Source organism: Trachypithecus francoisi, unplaced genomic scaffold (assembly GCF_009764315.1).
Source record: "Trachypithecus francoisi isolate TF-2019V2 unplaced genomic scaffold, Tfra_2.0 Lachesis_group8, whole genome shotgun sequence".
NCBI lineage: Eukaryota > Metazoa > Chordata > Mammalia > Primates > Cercopithecidae > Trachypithecus > Trachypithecus francoisi.
In genome coordinates, this window is record NW_022681473.1 from 49316147 (window position 1) to 49327132 (window position 10986).

The following is a 10986-nucleotide window of genomic DNA, read 5'->3' on the forward strand; positions in this document are numbered from 1 at the left end:
TTGGAATAGAATGCAAGTATACAGGTATGTTTGTTAAAGAGTTGTGCCTAGCAGTGAATTAGTGGAAACAATGTGAACATCCACAGAAAGGGGAAAACAGAAGTATATGGTGGTACATCTATGCACTGGAGTATAGATGAAATATAATAATATCAACTTCATATAACCATTTCTCACATTTCATTAAAACCTGTCTTACCCCTAAAAACATGCAACCATCTATATATTGTTGAGTAGAAAACAAGAATCTGATGTTGAGAAATCTAGAAAAATATTTACCATTATCTTGATGGTGGGTTTTGTTGTTGTTTATTTGTTTGTTCTTCAGTTTTTTACTTTATTTTTTTATTTTTTTTTTATTTTTTAGACGGAGTCTCGCTCTGTCGCCCAGGCTGGAGTGCAGTGGCCGGATCTCAGCTCACTGCAAGCTCCGCCTCCCGGGTTTACGCCATTCTCCTGCCTCAGCCTCCGGAGTAGCTGGGACTACAGGCGCCCACCACCTCGCCCGGCTAGTTTTTTGTATTTTTAGTAGAGACGGGGTTTCACCTTGTTAGCCAGGATGGTCTCGATCTCCTGACCTCGTGATCCGCCCGTCTTGGCCTCCCAAAGTGCTGGGATTACAGGCTTGAGCCACCGCGCCCGGCCTTACTTTATTTTGTATACCTTTTTGTTGTTTTGCATTTTCTACAAAGAAGGTGCACTTATTATTTTTGTAGAGAAATAAACATCAAATTTAGTAAAATTGGTGAACATTTTAAAAAGAAAAAAACCAGATGCCTCATTGCAAAGCAATGATTCTGTTAAAATAATTTTCAGAACAAAACGTTTCATTTACTAGGAACTATCTTAACAGGAAAAATGTTTAATTTTCTCCCAACAAATTTCATGTTATGCACAGATTTTAAAGTGGAAACAATTGCTTCAAGTTATGAGTTGTACAAAGAATTATACCTTGGGCTGTCAAGACTGTTACATGATTTAGAAACATCTCCCTTCTCTCCACCAAATATTTCCATTGGTACCATGGTTAGAGAGATCACTCTCTCTGATGGTCCAGGCATAATAACAGAGTTAGTAGATTTTAAAATGTAATATAAGGAGCTATAGTATTACTGAAGTGAAACAAAATTTATTTCCATAACTTCATTTTATAGCTACAGAAAATCACGTGCAGAAGCGACTTGAGCAGGATCAAATAGCAAGTCAATGACAGCCTTGAGATCTGTCCAGCACTGATGATTGGCTAGAGTTATTCTCTAATGTGTCTTTCCAACAGTATCTGTGGAGTTGCTTAAAGGACCTCATGGGTAGAGATGGGTCCATGCAGATGACTCAGCCAGAGAAGCTCTGTCTTAGTCTATTTGATACATGAGACTTCTAGCAATGTTTGAAAATCAGTCTACTAGGTCATAATATTCCTCCTCTGCAATTTGCCTGATGAATATAAACTAAACCCCGATGATCCAGCCCAGGGCACTGAGATTTATTGGCACCATTTGTCCACAGCCTGAGTTTCTCTAAATCCAGCCTAAGACCATTGGCTGTGACCAGGTGATTAAATATCCCTGTTAGTCTTTTCTAATTATTGAGGATATTCCACCTCTGGATATGGTCCTGCTCAGAGACCTTTAGAAAGTATACCTTGTGGATATACATGTGTTTTATACCTGAGCAAATGACTATACTCAAAGCAGTTGAGAGGAGAATTAGTGCAGGCAACAGAACATGTACAAAGTTACTGCTGTGGCTCATATTTTTGTTGAGGTATTGATGAAGTCATGGATGTCATGCTGCTCAATTTGTGGGTAACTTAAAGCTGAAAGTGATAGTGACTACCTTGCTTAAACAAGAAGCAAGAACCTAAAGGATTTGAACAGTATGGATAAAGGGCATGAACTAATCTCTCTGCAATGTTGTCCAAAAGTGCTGCTTTGGGAGGTAGCAAAGTTCTCATTACTGGAAGCACTACATCAGACGCTATTTGTCACTTGTAACGGGTGCAGGAGAAATTCTGCAATGTCTACTGTCTTTCCTAACTGATATTCTAGTCTAGTATGCACAACTCCCTTTAAGAAGTAGGATTAATGGATTCTTTATTAATGTAAGATGTTCTTCCTTGTTGCTCAACAAGGAACCAACAGGAAGAGCGTCAATAAGATACTGTAACCAAAGGTATTGGATTGATCGAAAGAAGACTTTCAAGGGCTTTGCAACTACTCCCTGGTGCTGAAGCCTTTTGTTTGATAATAAGACCCCAGGCTGGTGGAGTTATAGACCCAAGTAGGCAAGGAAGAAAGGTCTGTTGAAAAGGCAGAGAGTCAGAGAAATGCATGGCGAGGGGACTACGACAGCCAGGATGGCTTCAGTCCAGCTCGTCATCTCCCCACTACTCACAAAGGGCATCTCTAGACCTCTTAAAAATTGCCCAGAAGGAAGGCAGTCATCATATGTATTTTGCAAATCAGTGAAGATAGACATATAGAAGGCAGGATTTACAATCACTGAGCCTTGATTATATGCTGGGTACTATACTATTAATAGGTGCAGTGGACTAAATGTGTCCCCTCCTAATTCATATGTTGAAGTCCTAACCCCCAAGGTGATGATATTAGGGGGTGGGGCCTTTGGGAGGTGATTAGGTCATGTAGGTGGAACCTTTATGATTGGGATTCATGCCCTCATTAAAGAGACTACAGAGAGCTCTCTCACTTTCTCTACTGTATAAGGATACAATGAGATATGACAGTCTGTAATCCAGAAGAGGGCCCTCACTAGAACTCAACCATGTTGGCTCCCTGATCTCAGACTTCCAGCCTCTAGAACTGTAAGAAATAAATGTTTCTTGTTTAAGACACCCAGTCTGTGATACTTTGTTTTAGCATCCTGAATGAACTAAGATAGTAGGTATGTCCTCTCATTTAACCTGTGTCTTAGTCCTTCCAGATGACTATTTTAAAAAATACTATACATAGGGTGACTTAAACAACAAATATTTGTTTTTCACAGTTCTGAAGGCTGAGAAGTCCAAGATCAAGGTGTCAGCAGATTCTGTCTCTGGTGAGGGCACACTTCTGGATTATAGATGGTCATCCTCTTGCTGTGTTCTCATGTGGCAGAAGGAATGAGAGGTCTAAGGTCTCTTCTATAAGGGCACTAACACCACTCAAGAGAGCTTCATACTATTAACCTAATCACCTCTCAAAGGCCTCCCTTCCTAATACCATCACATTGGGAGTTATAATTTCAACACATCAATTTTCTGGGGGACACAGACATTCAGTTCATAATAACCTCCTATATTTCTATCCCCATTTGATATATAAGAAAACTGAGACTCAAAGTAAAGTGAAATTCCTGAAACCTACAGAGTAGAAATGGCCTAGCTTAGATCCTGGTTCATTCGATTTTTGATCTAGAATCAAAGGTTACCCAGGCTCAAGTTTCTCATACTGAAATCATTGTGAGGCTCCAAAGCACAGAGCACAGTGAAGGGCATGCATCAAAGCCTCATACTGTCCTATAAAATGTCAGAAGCATCAAGGGAGAATTTAGTCCAGGAGTCCAAATCTCAAATATCTACACAGTCCAGGCAAGTAACATTGACTAGAGAAGTGCACTCAAGGTAGCACGATAGGAAGTTGTAGGCATTGGGATGAACTGGAGAGGATGCACTCCATGATAGAGAGCTGCTGTTGCTCAGCCCCAAACCAACAACAAAACAGAATATGTGCAGGCTGGATGTGTCCCCTGGGCCACCAGTTCTCAGCCTCTTATTTTGGCTCATTCACCTGCTTTTAGGCCCTTCCCATGTTTCCCTCAGTTTGATTCTCGTAACTCCATGAGTTAGTATTATGCTGCCATTTTATTAATGAAAACAAATGGAGCTGGAGCAGATTAAGTGACTTGCCTAGGACTTCTTGCTGGGCTGATGACCTGGTGAAGATAATCACATCCTCCCTCCCCTGTATATCATCAGCACTTTAAAGAAAGGACTGTGAAGGTTCATAGATAAAGCACTTACTGTGTATCAAGTCACATGTGTCATCAGTGTATTGACTGGAATTCATGTTTCATCATCCTTCATTCATTTGCAGCATAGAAACTGTCAGGGCCAGCACCTTCTGGAAGAGGTTGAAGCAAAGCAAAGTTGGAGATGCACACTCTGGTTGGAAGTTCTGGGAACTCCAGGAGTCTCAGAGATAGCATCTTTAATTCATGCCAGCACTTAAAGCTGGTCTTTAGGGTCATTGTTCAAAACTAGAACTTGTCATTTCTGTTTTTATTTTTATCTGGTGTCAGCAAACTGTAGTCTGTGGGCCAAATCCAGCGCTTGTCCTTTTTGTCATCGTTGTTGTTGTAAATAAAGTTTTATTGGAATGAAGCCACATTCATTCATTTGCGTATGAGTGCTTTCAAACTACAATACTACAATGACAGAATTTTATAATCATGATGGAAATATATGATCTCCAAAGCCTAAAATGTTTACTATTTGTAATACTAACTATCTGCAAGACTTTACAGAAAACGTTTGCCAGCCACTGGTTTATTGTATATTTCAGCTGACTTCGGCACTTTTATTGAAATTTGCCACTTTCTCAAAATCTAGGGTGGAATATTAATTCTATCGTTGGTTTTCTTAAACCTTTGGCAAGTTGGTTATTTGTAGATGTAAATATTCTGGCACAGTTGCTAGCACATGTGAGCCCCTATGTGTGTATACTATAGCGATGGAATGATTTCTTGGGTTTCACACCCTTTTTATAAGGTTTTCCTGTGGCTGTGGAGGAGGGGTGGTGTCCTGCTTTCTCCCTACAAATTCCAGTTCTGGGGAGAAAACAGGAGAGCTGTGTGGTCCAGAGGTCTGTTTTCTTTGCCGTTACTACTGGTGGACTCATTAAGGACTTGTTAAGAGTTGGGGAGCAGGTGCCCAGAGAAGAATGAATCTTTGGCTTTATTGTGTAGAAGCTTTGAGGTCTGAAAATATTAGGTAAAGCAGAAGTCTTATTTTCAGTGTTGCAAAAAGTCCAACATAAGTCCCCCTTTTCAGTAATGAAAACCAAAGAACTAATTTTATTTCCATTTTGTTTTTCCAGTGTTACAGGACAGTCTTAGTAAAATAAGATATCCTTTCTTGACACTTATGCTGATCCTAAAGGAGGGCATATTTAGGGACTTTCTTATATTGGTCTTGATTTTCCATTATACTTCTACGTCCCAACTTTTTCATTTCACTTATTTTTTTTTCAGTGTTTGCATTTATGCTATATGATCACTCCAAACACGTGGTGGAAAGAAATGGGGCATGAATGCATACAAACAAATATTCAGATAAATAAATAAGCCTAATAGAAAATGCACATTTGCCCAAAATAAGATCAAGCAGCCTACAAATATTTAAAGATTCTGTACTTTGGGATGGAATTTCTTTGTGCCTGGTGATCCTGGTTATCTCGTGGAGATCAGAACCTCTGATTGTCTGCTGTTGCCATTGTAGGACTTTCTGAGGTTCGTAGAGGAAAACATGAAAAGCTGAGCACTGCTGTATTAAATCAAGTCTTCTAGCCTCTACCATGGCCCACATTGTGGATATATTTTCCTTGGCACGGTCCACGAGCAGTTACTTTGCAAATGCATGCGGGTGAGCAATACAGACCGTTGGAGGAGTGTGCCAAAGCTCATGGAGAATGCTGGAGAGCTGAAAGGCACTATTTAAAATTTTGGGCAGAAGCATGTAGATCAAAAAGTTATACATATAACTGACTTTGGGAAGCAGGTGTGAAGTTGACAAAGATAGTCCCCAGTGGTTCTTGGCCCTTACTTAGCACTTTGCCAACCTTCACCTTCTGGGTTTCTCGCTGCTGTACCCCAGCCTAGACTGACTTCCTGTGTCTTTGACTTGTCCTCCTTGCTCTCCCTTCATGAAAACTCACCTGTTCCTTAGAATTTTGCTCTTTGCTTGGGCTAATCTGATAAGTGAATCTGTGCAATTCATAAAGAAATGGGTGTTACTGGTATTAAGCCAAGTCTTATAGGGTTCTACTCAGAGGTAACCCTTGGGACTTTTAATCATTCTGACAACCAAAATAAACTTGGGTAGAGTGAAAGAGTGCCAAACTAACCACCACAAGAGCAGGGTTTTGTACCAGCTTAATCACTGCTTTTATGACTATGAGCAAGCCATTGAAACTCTTCAGATATCAGGTTGCTAATCTGTAATATGGGGTTGGGAATCCTAAATGCATGGAGTTGCTATGAGTAACAGATGACTTGATTATACATGTGAAAGTATCCTAAAAATCCTAAAAGTCTGCATAAATATGGGATACCATTATTATTATAAATAATTACATTTCTGAATTCATGTAATTGTGACAGTTGATACAAGGCCATTGTGAAAAAGAGAAAGACAATAAAGTGATGTTTCACTTTATTGTTTCAAGTGCATCTTTGAAGGGCAACCGTGTTATTTGGTATTTTGGCAGACTTCGAGCAATACTACCATGGACAAGACAGAGATGGCTTTCTGCAAGACTTTTAGTCAAGGGTGGGATAGATCATAGTATAGTTACATTGGTTCCTGGCTATTTGAAAAGTTTTATCCAAGTAGTAAATGAAACTAATATTAAAGCACACTCTTTATGTGATACACATTTTTTTCTAAGCCCTATCTTAAAATTATTTAATCCTCAAACAATCGTGAGAAGAAGACATGAAAAACCACCATGTGAGGAAACTGAGACTTGTACAAGCCAATTTGCATCTTTTCTCCAGTGCCCTTTCCAGCAGGTTAGAAGTCACTTGTATTAGCTTGGAGGCTGATCCCTTCAGTGGTGAATCTCATGACACATCTTAGGCTTGTTCAGTTCATGAACATCACATTCACAGATGACACCAAGCTCAGAGTAATTGCTGAAATTTAGATGGTAGGATCAGGGGTCAAAAATAATATTGGAGGGCTAAAATAATTGATGCAGTGCATAAGATTCAATGTAACAAATGAATGCAAAATCTTTTATTCAGCTTTGAAAAACCAATTGTCTAATTTTAAGATTGAAATAAGCTTGTTTGTGTAGGTACATGTGTGTGTTGGGGGATGGGGTCCTATGCATTTCTGATAAGTAAAAAAGTCAAAGGAAATCACTGGTGTGTTGTGATTGTTAAAAAAGCTAAAAGATTATATTTATAGAAGTATATTGCTCACATCTAAGGAGGTGATGCTTTGTTATCTGTATTGAGTAAGCTCATACTAGCTGTATTAAAAGCAGATCCAAACCACTGCTAAATACTGCTGATAGGCTAGAGACCATTTAGTGTTTGACAGCATCTTTGCTTAAGCAAAAATTGCTCCTTTCCCTCTTAGCATCCAAGGACTGAGAATTCCATGGTGTCTTACCCTTACTAGGGCTAAGCCTAGTATAAGAGGGAGTGTGGGTCCTAAGGTTACAGCAGGCAAACATTGTGGCCACCAGGAGGGGCTAGGAAGACAACAGGAGAAGCTGTGTCCAATGGACAAACTTAAGGGCCTGGAAGGTGAATACCAGAGTTAGTATTTGAGTAAACACCAAGGTCAAAAACTAGCAGGCACTAAAGAGGTGACAGAAAACAAGTATTTGATGAGGACATCAGGGTAGACCAATTAGATTTCTGCAGAATATGTTTTGCTAACATAACAGTATTTTTCCCCCTCTCTTCTAGTAGTAGAACTTTCCATCCAGATCCCAAATTCTAGTACTAATCTGTAAATAGTAGATATAAAAGGGGAAGAGTGATTTAGAGCAAGGATTGAAGAAAGGAGTCCTTGTAAGTGGAATTGGTTTCATATGGCATTCTAATGACACAGGAAAATGTGTTCTCACCCCATTGGCTTGCATACCAGTAAGAGTCTTGCCTTTGATTAACTGAAGCTAATCTGGGTGCAGGGAGGTTGTGGACAGTGAATAAAGTCATCTCTTCTCTTCCTCCAAGACACACCAGTGTCAACACGGGAACAGCAATGCCATCATCTTCTTCCCAGCTCACAACTTTCAAATAGTAGTTAAGCTGACTAATTCAAACTCAAAAAAAAAAAAAAAAAGGAAAGAAAGAAAAGGAAAAAAACATGTTAAGAGAAGGAAAACTTGCCAGAATCTTTTTAGTCTGCATTTGAATTTTTTTCTTTCAAGTGTTGAATAGAAATACTAACTCTGAAACTCTTCTTAGAATCTAAACCATTACACAGCATATTCGTGGCTTTGTTATTGTCTACTTACAAGCAACTTGGAGTCAAAAGTTCCAACAAGTGACTCTTGTTTTACTTTTGATTTTCCAGCTGTTGGCAGGATCGGGATCAATAATTGGATGCCTACTTAGAAGACAAGGTTGTAATTACCCTGGTTTTCTACTTCACAATCACCCATGGCTCATTTAAAGACTAGGAGACCATTCTGTAGGTTGCCTGTTCAGTCTAATGATAGTTTATTTTGCTGTGCAGAAGCTCTTTAGTTTAATCAGATCCCATTTGTCCATTTTAGCTTTTGTTGCCATTGCTTTTGGTGTTTTAGTCATAAAGTCTTGGCCCTTGCCTATGTCCTGAATGGTATTATTGCGTAGGTTTTCTTTTAGGGTTTTTAAGGTTTCAGGTCTTATGTTTAAGTCTTTAATGCAACTTGAGTGGTGATAATTAAAATGTCAGGCAACAACAGATACTGGAGAGGATGTGGAGAAATAGGAACACTTTTACACTGTTGGTGAGAGTATGAATTAACTTAACCATTGTGGAAGACAGTGTGGCGATTCCTCAGGGATCTAGAACTAGAAATACTGTTTGACCCAGCAATCCCATTATTGGGTATATACCCAAAGGATTATAAATCATGCTACTATAAAGACACATGCACACATACGTTTATTGCAGCACTGTTCACAATAGCAAAGACTTGGAACCAACCCAAATGCCCATCAATAATAGACTGGATAAAGAAAATGTGGCACATATACACCGTGGAATACTATGCAGCCATTAAAAAGGATGAGTTCATGTCCTCTGCAGGAACATGGATAAAGCTGGAAACCATCATTCTCAGCAAAATAACACAAGAACAGAAAATCAAACATTGCATGTTCTCACTCATAAGTGGGAGATGAACAACGAGAACGCATGGACACAGGGAGGGGACATCACACACCGGGGCCTGTCAGGGGGTTGGGGACAGGAGGAGGGATAGCATTAGGAGAAATACCTAATATAGATGACAGGTTGATGGGTGCAGTAAACCACCACAGCACATGTATGTAACAAACCTGCATGTTCTGCACATGTACCCTAGAACTTAAAGTATAATAAATAATAATAATAATAATAATAAAAGACTAGGAGACCACCTTATGGCCTATTATGATGTCTGAGATACACCTATGCTGAGAATCAGAGATTCTTAGAATTACTGATTCAGAGTAGCTTGTAGCTTCAGTATTATAAAGTTCTGGAATCTCAGATTGGGAAGAGGCATTAAAGGTCATCCAGTATCCAGCCCCAGCCGCTGGCATAAAAAAAAGGATTATAGCAGAAAAGAGAGGGACAAGGAGTCTAGCCAAATTGCAGTAGCTCCATCAAGAGGGGTTTAATCCATTTCACTTAAATTTAATTTACAACTGCTTTGGACTGGTAACATTGTTGGTAACAAAAGCCTAAAATATGACTTAGTCTTTGATTCCAAATATCAAGTTTCTTCATCCCACAGAGTAGTGGGTTTATTTTTTGTTGTCACTGAGCTTTGTTTTAATGGCTAAGTCAAAACATAGCAAATTTTCTTTCTTTCTTTTTTTTTGTTTTAAACATCAGCTAAGACTTCAAAACACTTACTATAGATTTTAATGGTGAAAAAGAAACCTTCAGCAAGGTAGAGTACTTAGCAAGGGCATTGGAAATAACATGCCATATAAAAGAGCATGTCTGGTTTGGCCAAAATCCTGCCTTTGTCTCCAGAGCTATTTTGCTGTAAATTTAGAACAGAAATACCCTTTCTGGAATAAAAATGTAGCTTTGTTGGCTACAAGTGCATGTTTGCTGCCTCACAATTTTAGAATTAGACGATGGACTTATTTAGTAGACATCGCAGGGTAAAAAGCAAAAGCCCATAATTTAAAACATTCCACTCTACCACAGTCCAAGAAAAACATGGACCGGTGAACAAAACCAGCAGTATTGTAATAAGAAAACAACTAGGTGCATTTTTTCCAAAACCTAAAAACCAGGAATCTAAATGTATGAGTTACTGGCTAAAAATTCCATTTTCATGTCTCAGTTTTGAGCTGGAAAAACAACCTAGACCTGATAAACATCATTTTAAAAAATACACACATTCTCCCACAGCCCGAGGTGTGGACAGCAGACCAGCATCCATCTTTATATACTCAAGGGCACTTTCCATTGCCTGGAGGAATCCTGTGCTAAAAGGATTTTACTTTGCAAAGATTCATAGACTTCCCACTCAGGCCTGTGGTGATTTCTGAGGCTCCCTCCCCACAAGTTATTTGGCAATGCTGTTAAGGTGTCTTACTTTTCCCCTAAACACTCTGAATATCTGTTCGAAGTCAGCAGAATTTTCCAGGGCAAATGATGTGGTAACTCTTGGAAATGCAGGTGGGCTCACTCAGGCCAAGAGGCAGGAAGGATTGGCTCTTCTTCAGGAAGAGGGCTGAGGCTGATGTACAGGCCCCTGTTCTAAGAAAATTATAAAGTGTGAGTCAATCAACCAGTAGCACTCACAGTGTAAGTATTTGAGTGTGTGGGCCTGCACCTGTGTGTGTACGTGTGTGTGTGAGAGACAGATACCAGGAATAAATTCCTGAAGGTGGCTGAAAGTGACTTGGAAACTACTGACAACAAATACAAAAGTCTACTGGCATGAAGCAGTCTACCTGAGAGCTAAAACTTTGGTTACATAACCGGTCTCAGAGTTTTAGATGTGGCTACACTCAGCGAAGGCCGGGGTGCTGTGGTTC